The sequence below is a fragment of the Pristiophorus japonicus genome, unplaced genomic scaffold (assembly GCF_044704955.1).
Source record: "Pristiophorus japonicus isolate sPriJap1 unplaced genomic scaffold, sPriJap1.hap1 HAP1_SCAFFOLD_165, whole genome shotgun sequence".
In the NCBI taxonomy this organism is placed as follows: Eukaryota; Metazoa; Chordata; class Chondrichthyes; family Pristiophoridae; genus Pristiophorus; species Pristiophorus japonicus.
In genome coordinates, this window is record NW_027251331.1 from 208481 (window position 1) to 224191 (window position 15711).

Sequence of the window (15711 nt, forward strand, 5' to 3'; positions counted from 1 at the left end):
TTCCCGACATAATGTCACATTCAGGCCTCACACACGGAGACATTGTTGGCAATGTGTGAGTGAGCATGTTAGTATTCACCCTGATCAGAGGCCTCATTCATGGAGCCCAGTGTAGACCATGTGTTAGTGAGTGAGTTAATATTCACCCTGATCACATCCGCACACAGGGAGCCCAGTGCAGACAGTGTGTGAGTGTGTGTCTTAATATTCACCATGATCACAGGTCTCACACACGGAACCCAGTGTAGAGAGTGTGTGAGTGAGTGTGTTAATATTCATCCTGATCACAGGATTCACACAGGGAGCCCAGTGTAGACAGTGTGTGAGTGAGTGTGTTAATATTGACCCTGATCACAGGCCTCACACAGGATGCCCAGTGTAGACAGGGTGTGAGTGAGTGTGTTATAATTCATCCTGATCACAGACCTCATTCATGGACCCCAGTGTGGACCGTGTGTGAGTGAGTATGTTAATATTCACCCTGATCACATGCCTCACACAGGCAGCCCTGCAGAGAGTCTGTAAGTGAGTGTGTTAATATTCACTCTGATCACAACTCTCACACAGGCAGCTCTGAGTCGAGAGTGTGTAAGTGAGTGTGTTAATATTTACTCTGATTACAGGATTCACACACAGATCCCAGTGTAGACAGTGTGTGATTGAGTGTGTTAATATTCATCCTGATCACATACCTCACACAGGCAGCCCTGTGTAGAGAGTGTGTAAGTGAGTGGGTTAATATTCACTCTGATTACAGACCGTCTGTTGCCAAGCTCTGAAACTCCCTGCATAAACCTCTCCATCTCTGCACCGCTCCATCATCTTTCAAGACGCTCCTTAAAATCTACGTCTTAAATGAAGCTTTCAGTCACCTGCCCTAATTTTTCCTGATATGTCTCGGCGTCAAATGTTTTGTCTCATAACACTTCTGTGAAGCGCCTTGAGATGATTCACTGATAAAGGCGCTAAGTAAATACAAGTTATTGTTGTTTTGAAATCTGACCTTCTTGAAATGCACCCTGGAGCTTTATTTGATGTTTATTATGACCTGCGTCGATGATTTTAGTGATATGTGTATCTGCACCCCTCTGCTCCTCTACCCTGTTCAGTAATGGCAATTTGCGCTAATCAATCGCCTGAAACACAATTGTTCATTTAAGAATTTGTCCCAACTGACCATCTCATGAGTCAACTGTGTGAGTGTAAACGTGTCTCTGGGTAAATGCGTGCCTGGCTAAGTGTAGGTTTATGTGAGTGTGTATTTATTTATGAGTGTGTGAGTGTTTTTTTGTGTGTGAGTGATTGAGTGTGTGCCTGGCTAAGTGTGTGTGTGTGTGCAATTGTGCAAGTGTGTAATTATGTGCATGGTGAAACGTGTGTGAGTGTGAATGTGAGTGTGTTATTGTGTGTGAATGTTTGAGTGTATGACTGAATTAGTGTGTGTGTGGGTAAGGATGTATGAGTATGAATGTGATATTGCGTGTGAATTTCTGTCTGGGTAAGCGTGTGTGCATTTGTGTGAGTGTGTATATGTGTGTCTGGCTTAATGAGTGTGGGTGCGTTATTGTGCGTGAGTGTATGTGCATTTGTCTGGGTAAGTGCGTGTGTGGGTAATTGCTGGCTAGTGTACAACGGTCACCACACGTTAAAAAATCCATGCACAGGCATCTAGCACATTTGAAGATTTTTTTCGTATCTGGAATTTTACATCCTTCATTGAAACACCTGTGAACGTTTTGACGTTGAAGCAAGTCATCCACAATTCGAGTGATTGCCTCAGATGGATGGAGTGTGGGTTAGTGTGTACGTGCGTGTGTATAATTATGTGAGTCTGGGGAAGTGTGTGTGAGTGTGAGTGTATTATTGTGTCTGGGTAAGTGTGTGTGAGTGTGAGTGTATTATTGTGTGTGAGTGTGTGCCTGGGTAAGTGCGTGTGTGAGAAAGTGTGAATGACTGTTTATGTCTTGGAGTGTGTAAGTGTGTGAATGTGTGTCTGTGTAAGTGTGCGAGTCTGTGAGTGTGGCAGTCTGTGAGTGTGAGTGTGCAAGTGTGTAAGTGCGTGTCTGGGTAAGTGTGTGAGTGCTTACACACGTGATTGTGTGAGTATGCGAGTGCGTAAGCATGTGAGCATGTAAGCGCGTGCCTGGGTAAATGTTTGTGTGTGTAAATTAATTAATGTGTGAGTGTGTATCTGGGAAAAAGTGTGAGTGTGTACGTGTGTGATTGTAATTGTGTGACTGTGTAATTGTGTGTGTGGGTAACGTGTGAGTGTGTAAGTCTCTGAATGTATGAGTGTGTAAATGTGTAAGTGCGCACGTGTGTGCTTGGGTAAGTGTTTGAGTGTGTAATGTATGAGTATGTGAATCTGTAAGTGTGTGCGAGTGTCTGTGTGTGCGCATGTGTGTGCTTGAGTGTGTATCTGGGTAAGTGCGTGAGTGTGTAATCTTTGAGTACATGCGTATCTAAGTGCGTGAAAGTGTAAGAGCGTGAGTATATACGTCTGTGCTTGGGTGTTTGGGTGAGTAAGTGCGTGATTTTCTGAATGTGCAAGTGTGTAAGTATGTGTCTGTGTATGTGTGTGTAAGTCTGTGAGTGAGTAAGTGTGTGTAATTGTGTGTGTGTAATTGTGTGTGTGTGAGTGTGTTTGTGAGTGTGTGTGTGAGTGTGTGTGTGAGTGCCTGCGTGTGAGTGTGTATTTGTAAACGGTCTGAGAAAGTGTGTGACTCTGTATGTGTGTAAGTGTGTGTCTGGATATGTGTTTGAGTGTGTATTTCTGTGAGATTGTGTCTGTGCGTGTGTGAATGAGTGGCTTGTGCGTTACTGTGTGTCAGTGCGTGTCTGTGTATAAATGTGTGTGTGACTGTCTGTGTGCGTGCAGGCGGGGTTCATGGCATCATCCATATAGGCGCAGGTGGCCCAGACGAGAGTGCGGTACCTTGGATATTGGATCCATCAGGGCAAAACATACATGACAGAGGAAAGACGGATGACAATTAGGGACATGCCGAAGCCCCAGAATTTCAGTGGAGAAATGAAGGTATTAGGACTTTTTAAATATCGTCGGCATGTTATACCTCGATACACAACAAAAGCGGAACCCATACAGAAATTAATTGAATGGTGCGGGGGAACCTGACAGAAGACAGATTGTGGAAAGGGGCAGGAAGAGGCATAAGGTGAACTAAAAGAGATCTGATGTCGTCCCCCGCCCTAGGATTGCCAGATCGCAATAAACCATTCCACCTATATTGTGATCAGGATGAAGGAAGCTATTCCGCCGTGGTAATGCAGGAACATGGAAGTCACCACAGACCTATAGCTTCCTACTCGAATAAGAAAGTCACAGTGGTTAGTGGAATGCCGCGATGTGTGTCCGCCCTGAACTGTGCGACTTGGGCGGTCAAACTAAGCCAACCAGTAGTGATGATGGGACAGATGCTTTTGCACCCACAACATACCCTGGTAGAACTACTAAATACTAAATACTGCGGGCGATCTCAGAGAGCCGGAAAGCTCAGTGATAGGCCGTATTCATGCCCAAAGACAAGTCAGTAATAATGAAAAAGCATAATGGAGTTCACCTCGATGCCGGAAGCTGACAAAAGGAGAGGAACATAGCTCTAGGGAACAAATAGAGGAGGAAACGCACAGCAGGGTAAAGGAAGAGCCATTGGACAATCCAGATGAGTCTTTCTATGTGGATGGATCCAGAAAATTGATGGAGAACCCCATACTGGCTGGGCAGTGGTAACACAGTAGCGAGAGTAAATAATGGTAGGGACGCACCCAGGAGACAAGTCAGCTCAGGTGGCAGAACTGGAATAAAGGCTCTCGAGTCAGCTAAATGAAAGCGAGTAAAGAAATATCTGGATAAACACTACGTTTTCGGGGTCGTTCACCACTATCTGGCAGCCTGGTCACGACGAGGGTGTGTGACATCTACTGGCGGGGTGGTAAAACATGAAAAGCTAGCAGAAAGTCTCGTGAAATCAGCAAAGGAACCAAGGTGAGCAGCGGTAATAAAGGTAAAAGCACACACAAAACGAACTAGTAAGGGTGAAAATACCCGCAAGGCCTAACCATCGTCCGGAATAAATTGGCCGACCTTGGTGCCAAACGAGCGGCAGGTGAACGGAAGCCAGAGCCAGAATTTAAGGCTGAAATTTAACCAGTAATATCAACAGTGTTCATATTGACATAAATATAGTATTGGCCCACCAGAGTGTCAATCAGGAAGAAAGACGTGAAAGGAGTCCAGCAAAAATGTGAAATATGGGTATGGGGTCCCCAGTAGCACGTTGTGGCACACCAATGTTGTGGGCAGCAACCAATAACATTATATCACGTGATAACACATATCCCGAGAAGCAACATGCTGGACTTGCTCTCGCAGTACTCGTGGTAGCCAGCAATGCAGAAGGATGTAGCTAAATTTTGCCAAAGGTGCATTAATTGTGCCCAAGGAAACGTAGGCAGGGGATGCAAGGTACGAATGGGACATCAGCCAAGGCCACAGAGACCTTGGGAGAATTTATATATAGACTTCACCAGCCCCCTTCTAGAGGATAGTGGCAAAACCTAGTTCCTGATAGTTATAGACCAATTCACCCGATGGGTGCGAGCCATCGCTACCAGGGACTGCTCCACTCGGACGGTAGCACAGATCCTGTCGAGCGATGTGATACCTCGGTGGGGAGTACCCATACAGCTAGATTCAGACAATGGGACACATTTCACTGTCAAATTAATGAAATAAACATGTGCACTGCTTGGAATCAAACCGTATCCACATACCACATATCATATCGTGTAGGAACATAAGAACATAAGTAATGGGAACAGGAGTCGGCAATCTAGCCCCTCGAGCCTGCTCCGCCATTTAACAACATCTTAGCTGATCTAGCCGTGGATTCAGCTCCATTTACCCGCCCGTTCCCCATAACCCTCAATTCCCTTCTTGGTTAAAAATCTATCGATCTGTGTCTTGGACACATTAAATGAGCTAGCCTCAGCTGCTTCCTTTGGCAGAGAAATCCACATATTCACAACCCTCTGGGAGAAGAAATTCACTCTCAAATCGTGTTTAAATTGGCTCCCCCATATTCTGAGGCTGCGCCCCCTAGTTCTAGTATCCCCGACCAATGGAAATAACCTCTCTGCCTCTATCTTGTCGAGTTAAGTAGTTTGGGCTTGTACTTATTGGAGTTCAGAAGATTGAGAGATGAAGTTATTGAAACTTATAACTCGACAAGGTGGAAGCAGAGAGGATATTTCCACACAGAAGAAAGTAAAACTAGGTTTCATAATTTTAGAATAAGGGGCCGCCCATTTAAAACTGAGGGCAAATTTCTTCCCTCAGAAGGTTGAAAACATATGGAATTCTCTGCCCTCGAGAGCTGTGGAGGGTGGGTCATTGAACAGATTTAAGGCTGAGATATAACTATGTCTTAATGATATGGAAGTAAAGGGTTGTAGTTAGCGGACAGGCAAGTGGAGCTGAGTGCATGATTAGATCAACCATGATTGTATTAAATGGCGGAGCAGGCTCAAGGGGTCAAATGGTCGCCACCAGCTCATATTTCTCATTTTCTGTTGTATATCATTGACTGTTGCTAATGAGTTGCAGAAATACTTAGAATTCCATTTTACTGCTGGTCTTGATCCCAGCCTGATGTATAATTTCCCTGTTCATTTCCCTTCCACGCAGTGAACTTAGTGACGATTGTGATCCTGTCTCGGAGAAAGTGCGAACTCTCCAAATGTGTCACTCGCTACCTGGTTGCCATGGCAGCGGCGGATCGACTGGTCATTACCCTCGATCTGATACTGAGGCGGCTTCTGATTCATTACGAGGAACATTTTGTTGTTGTGTTGTCCCACCCCCTCTGTAATATTGACGCCACCCTGCTTTATAAAGCCTTAGACTGTTCTGTCTGGTTCACCGTCACTTTCACTTTTGATCGATTTGTGGCCATTTGTTGCCAGAAAATGAAAATTAAATATTGCACCGAGAAAACAGCGGCTATGGTTCTGGGAACAGTGACTGTGCTGCGCGGTTTGAAGGATAGCACATGGTATTTAATGTTGACAGCTGAATATTTACTTTCGAACTCCTCCTGGCCTTGTAATATGCTAATCGATGTCAAGGAATCACCGGTCTGGACAGCAAACGAGTTCCTTCACACTATCTTCACCCTATGTCTCCCATTCTTGCTAATTCTCCTGCTCAATGCTCTCACGTTAGACACATGTTGGTGGCGAGTAGGGCCCGCAGGAGACTCCGGGGTCCCAGCAGTGTGGAGAGTCCCAGAGACCCAGACATGGAGAGCTGCAGGAAATCCATCATTTTACTGTTTGTCATCTCGGGGAATTTCATGCTTTTATGGGCATTGTATATGGTGTTTGCGCTAAGTAGAAGGATGTCCATGTTGGATTTCAGGTGTTATCGTATTCTACCTGATTGGGTACTGGAACTGGTGCTGCACAAAAACGGGCATTTATGCCGTGATTCAGATTAAGTTCAGAGAGCAGTTTAAGAACATAAGAACATAAACATTAGGAACAGGAGTAGGCCATCTTGCCCCTCGAGCCTGCTCCACCATTCAAAAAGAACATGGCTGATCTGGCCGTGGACTCAGCTCCACTTACCCGCCCGCTCCCCATAACCCTTAATTCCCTTACTGTTTAAAAATATATCTCTCTGTGATTTGAATATATTCAATGAGCTACCCTCAACTGTTTCCCTGGGAAGAGAATTTCACAGATTCACAACCCTCTGGGAGAAGAAATTCCTTCTCAACTCGGTTTTAAATTGGTTCCCCCGACTTTTGAGGCTGTGCCCCGTAGTTCTAGTCTCCGCGACCAGTGGAAATAACCTCTCTGCCTCTATCTTGTCTATCCCTTACATTATTTTAAATGTTTCTATAAGATCACTCCTCATCCTTCTGAACTCCAACGAGTAAAGACCCAGTCTACTCAACCTATCATCATATGATAACCCCCTCATCTTCGTAATCAGCCTAGCGAATCGTCTCTGTGCCCCCACCAAAGCTAGTATATCCTTCCTCAAGTAAGGTGACCAAAACTGCACCGAGTACTCCAGGTACGGACTCACCAATACCATGTACATTTGGAGCAGGACCTCCCTGCTTTTGTTCTCCATCCCTCTTGCAATGAAGTCCAACATTCCATTCGCCTTCCCGATTACCTGCTGTACCTGCAAACTAATTTTTTGGGACTCATGCACAAGGACTCCCAGGTCCCTCTGCAACGCAGCATGTTGTAATTTAAGAATGTGTTGCAATACACATTGACTCTGATTTTGAAATTCATTAATCGATGAGAAGTGGTGAAACATTTGGAGCATCCTACGACATGAAGCTTGATATTGAGATAGAGTCGCTCTCCTCTGCATTAAGGTGATGGCACTGGGGTCCTGCACCACGATGGCAGCTCTGGAGACCTGCACTAAGATGGCGGGTCTTGGCACACACTGCGAAGTGGTGTCTCTGGGGTCCTGCATTCAGATGGCGGCTGTCAATCGGCTTTTAGTGAGGCGTGTGCAGTATATCAGTGTTAAAGTGACGAGTGAAACATAGAAAATAGCTGCAGGAATAGACCATTCGGCCCTTCGAGCCTGCACCAACATTCACTGAGTTCATGGCTGAACATGCAACTTCAGTACCCCATTCCTGCTTTCTCGCCATACCCCTTGATCCCCCTAGTAGTAAGGACTACATCCAACTCCTTTTTGAATATATTTCGTGAATTGGCCTCAACAACTTTCTGTGGTAGAGAATTCACTTTGTACATCTACATTATTCAGTGGCCTACCGCTTAATGTGTATAAACTTTCCATATTAGCCCTCCCAAAGTGCATCGCCACAAAATTCTCTGAATTAAATTCCATTTTCCGCTGCTCTGCCCACCTGATCTGCAGATTCATATCCGCCTGTAGCCCAAGAGTTTACTCCTCATTATCAAACACATAGCCAAATGTAGTCTCGTCTTCAAACTTCTTAATTACACAGCCTATATTCAAATCTAAATCGTTGATATGTCACGCAAAAATCAAGGGACCCAGGACAGAGCCCTGCAGAAACACACTGGATACATCCTTCCAGTCACAAAAATATCCATCAATTATTACCCTTTACATACTACCTCCAAGTCAATTTTGGATCCAGCCAATTTGTCATGTACCCCATGTGCTTTAACCTTCATGACCAGTCTATCATGTGGGACATTATCAATAGCCTTGCTAAATTACATATATATTACATCGTATGCACTGCCCTCATCGAGCCTCTAGGTGATATCCTCAAAAAATTCAATCAGGTAAATCAAACACGATCTTCCCTGAACAAATCCATGCTGACTTTCCATAATTAATCCTTGCATTTCGAAATGTAATTTTATTCTGCCTTTCAGTACATTTTCCAAAAATTTCCCCGCCATTTAGGTTAGGCTGGCAGGCATTTAATTACTAGTCCTATCCGTTTTTCTCTTCTTAAACAAGGGTACTACATTAGCAGTACTCCATTTCTCCTGCACCATGGCCAGATCCAAAATCGATTGGTAAATGATGCTCAAGGCCTCTGCTATTTCAACTTTTACTTCACTTAACAGCCTGGGATGCATATCATCCACGCCTGGTGAATTATCTACCGTCAAAGCTGATAAACCCAATAATACTGCCAGTCTCACTAAATTTATTTAATCCAAAATTACACATTCATCCTCGATAGCAATATCTGTATTGCCCTTTTCCTTTTTGAAAATAGATTAAATGTATTCGTTATGAAAACTACCATAATCAACCGCCTCCACACAAACGTTACCGTCATGGCCTCTAATAGGCCTTACTCTTTCTTTAGTTAACCATTTATTATTAATATATTGATAGAACATCATAGGGTTTTACATTATTTTATTAGCCACGAATGGTTGTGCCCTCTCTGAGCATTCAGAATATCCTTTTTAATTTTGCCTCTTAACTTTCTATATTCCTCTCAAGTTTCTATAGTATTTAGCCATTGGTATATGACAAAAGCTTTCTTTTTTTCTTAATCCACCCCTGTAAGTGCCTAGACACCCAGGTTGCTCACGAATTGTTCATCCCTGCCTGTTACTTTAAGCGCACATGCTTGGCATTAGCTTCTGGATCTCCTCATTGAATGCCTCCCACTGTTCCGACACTGCTTTACCCTCAAGTAGCTGTTTCCAGTCCACTATGGCGAAATCACTCCATAACAAAGCAAAATTAGCTTTTCTCCAAATCAGATCTTTTATTTCAGGTCCATTCTTGTCATTATCAATAACCAACCTGAATCTGACTGAATTATGTTCACTCACATCCAAGTGATCTCCTTCTGATTCCCGTTTAGCCTTCCCAGCTTCATTCCCCAAAACTAAATCCAAGACCGCCCCGACTCGTGTTATATACTGACTGAAAAAGTTCTCTTGATTTCAAGAATTCAGCATCCTCAATACACTTCACTGTAATTTTGTCCCAATCAATATTTGGATAGTTATTACTTGCGTATGGTTTTTGGACTGCACAACAAATTACCTAAATATTTGCTCCTGTCTCTCAGTCCCAGTGTTTGGGGCTCTGTAATACACTCCTAGCAGCGTGATCGCCCCTTTTTTATTTTTCAATTCGGCCGATATTGACTCATTTGATCATCAATCTAACATTCGCTAATCAAAACCGCGATACCCCCCCCCCTTTTTTCGCCCTCTGTGTCTTGTCTAAAAATCCAGTAATCAGTTACATTAATCAGCCAAAACTGCCCCTCTTTCAGCCAGGTGACATCTTTGGATTGGCACCAGGGAGGCAAGAGAACATCATAGAGTCACGTCTGCTGTCCTCCTGTCTGCTCCCCTGACTATCGAATCCACAAAGACGTGTATTCTTTTTTCCTCACACCCCTCCCCGAACCACCGTTGGTATCATGGACTTGGCTCTGGCTGCACATCCCAGAGCCAACATCGCCCCTTACGACACACAAAACGCAATAACGGTTGGAGAGTAAGATGGACTCAGGCGCCTCCTGCTCTTCTTGCCTAGTCCTCCTCTTCTGTCCGACGGTCAGCCATTCCCTATTTGCCTGCACACTCTTAAGCTGTGGGGTAGCTGCCTGAAGAAACCTGCTTTTCACGTTGTTCTCAGTGGTGCCAATGCAACGTGGTGACCTCAACCGCTGATCAAGTTTCAAAACTTGGAGCTTGCGTTTTAGTGCAGCTGGAGTCACCTCCTCCACATGTGGTCCTCTTGGTTGCACGAAGCATCCAGGATTTTCCACATGCACAGGGTCTGCAATCCACGGGTCTGAGCTGCACTGCCATCCCTCCAGTTACACTCGGAATTATCAAGTAGAACCTCTAAATTCTAAACCTTAGCACAGCACACCAAGCCGCCGCTCAGCAAACAGCCAATTTTATTTAATGACTCTCCTTAGATACGAAAGATCACATATATTTAAAGGTAGTTCGTCCCCTAAAAAAATGCAAAAGGTTTCTTCAAGAAAAGAAAATAAAAGAAAGCAAGACGCACCAATCCATCAGCCGATCACATATGTGCTTGGCTGTGACGTCACACTTATTTTGATTCTTTTACTTCCAACATAAGAACATAAGAATTAGAAACAGAAGTAGGCCATCTAGCCCCTCGCGCTTGCTCCGCCATTCAACAAAATCATGGCTGATCTGGCCCTGGACTCAGCTCCACTTACCCGCCCTCTCCCCGTAACCCTTAATTCCTAATTGGTTAAAAATCTATCGATCTGTGACTTGAATACATTCAATTAGCTAGCCTCAACTGCTTCCTTGGGCAGGGAATTCCACAGATTCACAACCCTCTGGGAGAAGAAATTCCTTCTCAACTCGGTTTTAAATTGCCTCCCCCCATATTTAGAGGCTGTGCCCCCTAGTTCTAGTCTCCCCGACTGGTGGAAACAACCTCTCTGCCTCTATCTTGTCTATCCCTTTCATTATTTAAAAAACAATCCTGTGTCTGCTGCATCTGGCTCTTCCCAATGCCGCTGCTCTAAGCTCCCGCCGCCCTCTCTCATCCCCCCGCTCCGCTCTCGCGATGTTGGCCTCCTCCCCATTGCCAGTACTCCAACCTGCCGCCGCCCTTCATCCTCTGGCTCTCGTGATGCTGGCCTCCTCACTTGTGCAAGTTCTCAGAAGTTCAGGTCGCTTGCGAAGAAGCGCTTTCATGAAATTTGATATCAGGATGAGCGGAGAATTGTTCAGACCTGTGTTTTACCGGAGAGTGGTGGGAATTTGGAACTCACTGCCAGAAGGGCTGGAAGAGGCAGAACGGCTCATCGCAATTTAAAATAGTACATTCACCGACTTGGCCTCAGAACAATTTTTTATATTTCTGTGGAATCTATTCTCACTCTAGTTCCATGGGACTTCTTGTCTGAAGCAAAGAGGTGCATCATTTTAAATTAAGAATGTCCGATCTCAGCCAAGAATAAAAATGCCATCGTGCAAAGTGCAGGATTAAGAACTAGAGTAACATGGTTTGAAGGATGATCTGCAGGAGGACAGAGCAATTTGTAATATCACTGCCAAAGTTAGAAACATGTGAGGATTTCAAAAAGTGTTTTTTTTTGATATGGTAAACAGAAGACAGGTTCCACCCAGAATTGAACACGGATTGCTGGATTCAGAGTGCTCACCATTACACCATGGAACCAAGGATGCCAAAATGTATGAAATATTTCTCAAAAACAACAACATCATCACCAACATTATACTTTGGCTCGGAATTTTCTCATCCATATCGCCAATTTCCTGTCTTTACCCTCTGCGAAGTTTCGATGCTGAACAATTCATACAAATGCCATCAAAGCCATGGGTTCTCAATAACTCTGTCCGTTTCACTCTGTTCATCACAGCTTGCACTTCAGTCTACCAGGTAAAAAGTGTGTCAGCATTGCAAAAGCAGTAATGCAAAATGCTTGGCGCGAAAAAAAAATGCAAATTTTTCTCCATTGCAAAATATGCAGCGCATGCATGTCAAAAGACATTGGTTTTATTCATCGTGTTGAATGCATATTGCAGAGATTATCTCAGCAAGGAACATTGTGCTGACATAGGCAGCATTAGACGATACTCTACTTTTTCCTCAGCTGATTTGTAATGGAAAATGTAGGCTGAGCACACGATTTGACATGTAGTTTTCGTGATCTAGCATCATTGACAAAGGCAACAAAATTGCCCAACAGCAGCGCCTGGCTTCAATGTGTCTTCACTTGTTTGTCCCAAATTTACAGCAGTTGGCACAACAGGAATTCAGGTATCACCAGGTTTGAATTTGCAACGCTGGATTGAAAGTCCAGAATGCCCATCAATACACCATGGAACCCACATCCGTATATCTGAGCGGATTCGGTGTTTTCCAGTTCTCCTACCACTAACAGCCACTTGACGCATTTGTGAAACCGCTGCACATTCTCAGCATGTCAGGGAGCAGTTGCATAGGGAGAAGCAGAGTTCAGACGAAAGGGCATCGAGCTGATAACATAATCTTGCTCTGAGTTGCTGCCTAACCTGCTGTGTATTTGCAGGATTTTTCTATATTTAATTCAAATAGGCAGCATGCGAAGCAGTGCTTTAAAGCAATTTGATATCAGGATGAGGGGAGAACTGTCGAAACCTGTGTTTCACCCTAACTGTGGTGGGGGTTTGGAACTCATTGCCTGAAATTGTGTTGGAGACAGGAAGGCTTATCACAATTAAAAATACTTGCATATGCTCTTCAATTGCAGTAACCGACAATGACCACGGTCCTAGTGTTTTTATTCCTATGGATAATGTGCTCACTCCAGTTCAATGGCACTTGTCTTCTGAAGCAAAGAGTTGATTCATTTTAAATTAAGAATGAACTACCTCAGCCAAAAATAAAAATTACATTGTGTAATCTGCATGTTTATGAACACCAGTTAAATTGCTTGCACGAGAATAAGCAGGTGATGAGAGGAATTTGCAATATCGTGTTCTAAGTAACAGGTGACTGTTTTAAAATATGTTTTAATTAACATGGTAAATGTACTCCTACGCGTATAAAAGACAACCGTTTTTCAGAGCACAGATTGACCTGCAAAGAGCGGTCTTAAACTTAGAATTAGGGACCGGCCATTTGAAACTGGAATGAGGAGGAATTTCTTCTCTAAGTGGGTTGTACATATATAGAATTCGCTGCCTCAGATAACTGTGGAAGCCGGGACATTGAACAAATTTAAGACTGAGATAGAGAGCTTCTTAACCGATAAAGGAATAAGGCATTATGGGGAGCGGGCAGGTAATCGTATTAAATCGCGGATCAGGTTTGAGGGGCCGAATGGCCTACTCGTGCTCCTCTTTGTTATGTTCTGATGTTCTCATGAAATAAAATACAATTCCGGTATGTAATTCCTCATTCGCACCATTAGGCAACTGTGCACTATAGAGGCCTAATTGATAAGGCAAATGGCTTCTATACTAAACCCCAATAATATCAGAGCAGCGCAGGTTCAAATCGTGGCATTGCACTTATATCAAACCTTGTCCAATTTTATAAAACCAATCCAACCTCATTCGCTGAATGTCATTTCATCCCAAACATTGCAGAGCTCTTTATTAAAAGGTAATTTCTTTTCTGTTTTCGGTGTATATTTCTAATTGATCTTTGGAAATATTTTCCAACAAAGCACCCATCACTAAGTGATGCCGAAAATTATTATTGTTTCCATTTGGAAAAACATTTCCTCATCAATCAGTCTAATAAAATACAGTGGAAGGAATTGTGATCAGATTCTGGGAAAATGCTATCAATAGTGAGCCGATTAAACAAAAACAATTTTTGCAGTAGAATCGTTACAAACAGGGTTCGAATGTGCATACATAAACCCCATTGAAATTTCGATTGCAACGCCTTCACAACTCGGACATCGCAGCTACACAGCAAAACTGTTTTACTAGTATAATGGTCGGTGAAAAAGGTCAGACAATTGGCCTGCATACTTGCGCTGTTGTATCTCCTTGTCGATGTGAAAAATAAGTCCTAGAATCTCACAGCACAGAAGGAAGCAATTCGGCAAGAACTGGAATCATTTACTTTTTGGCAAACACTGAACAGATTGGGCAGTTTTTCTCTAGAAAAGACAAGGCAGCTACTGACATTTACATGATGAATGGTTTTTGATCGGGTCAGAATAGATAAAATATTTGTTGTTGAACGCATGTTCAGAACTAGTGGTCACAAATGTAAGATAATCAAGGAAAATTCAATAGGCAATTCAAAAGCTACATCTTTACCAATTAGTTGGTAGATTTTCGAAGCTGCTACCACGTGCAATAGTTGAGGCGAATAGCACAGAAGCATTTAAGAGTGCAATAGCTAAGCAAATGTGTGACAAAGGATTAGAAGGCGATGATGATAGGATGAAGTGAAGTATGGGAGGAGGGCGCTCATGTGCAGAATTAACTCCTGCAAAACCAGTTGGGGGAAATTGTCTCTTTCTGGGCTGGAAAATATATAGAGTTATGCAACACACCTTTTTAACAAAAACAAAAACTTGTATTTGTGTAGCAACTTTAATGCAGTGAAAGTTCCCAAAGCGCTTCACAGGAGTATTATGCAATAACAATTGGACACCGAGCCGCATAAGTACAAATTAGCGCCCGGTATTGAAAGCTTGGTCAAACTTGTATGGTTGATAATGAGGAAGAACGCTGTAGAATACAGGAAAATATCATTGAACTGGTCAGGTTGGCAGAAGAGTGGTTAATGGAATTCAAGCCAGATAAGTGTGTGGTAAGATATTTGTGGAAGGCTAATAATGCAGGGGAATAAACATTAAATCATAGGACACTAAGAAGTGTAAAGGAGCAAAGTGCCCTTGGAGTGCAAGTCCACAGGACCCTGAAAGTATTCGGCCAGGGAGGTAAGGTTGTCAAGAAGCAACTTGGAATAATTTCCTTTATTAACTGAGCCATAGAATAAAAGAACGGGGAAGTTATGCTTGAACTGTGTACACAAGTTAGCCCACAGCTGGAGTACTGCGTGCTGTTCTGGTCACCGCATTACACAAAAGATCTGCTTGTTCTCGTGAAGGTACAGAGTCGGTTTACGAGAATGTTGCCTGGATTGGGGAATTTATCAATGAGGAAAAATTGTAACGTCTGGGTTGTTTTCTGTGGAACAGCGGAGGCTGATTGGGGACACTAATGAACTGTAACACATTTTGAGTGGCCGACAGAGAGTGCATAGGATGGATCTATTTCCCTTACTAGATTGGTCAACAATTAGGGGGATAGATTTAATTGGTTGGAGGGGAGAGGGGATTTGAGGGGAAATGTTTTCACACTGAGTATGGTGCTCGTCTGGAAATCCACTGCCTGAAAAGATGTTAGATGCAGTAGCACTCACCACATTTAAAAAGTCCTTGGATGTGAACTTGAAGTGCTGCAATTGGTAACAATACTTTTGCAGATGCATTCCTGGAGTGTGCGCGCTATAATTTTTAAGACTAGTATGCTGAGGAGCCGACTAGTGAACAGGCGATACTAGATTGGGTATTGTGCAATGAGAAGGGCTTAATTAACACTCTTGTTGTGCGGGGTCCTTTCGGATAGAGTGACCATAAGGAGTTATGGGAAGCGGAAGGGGAAGTGGTGCTGAGTCCATGATCAGGTCAGCCCTGATCATAT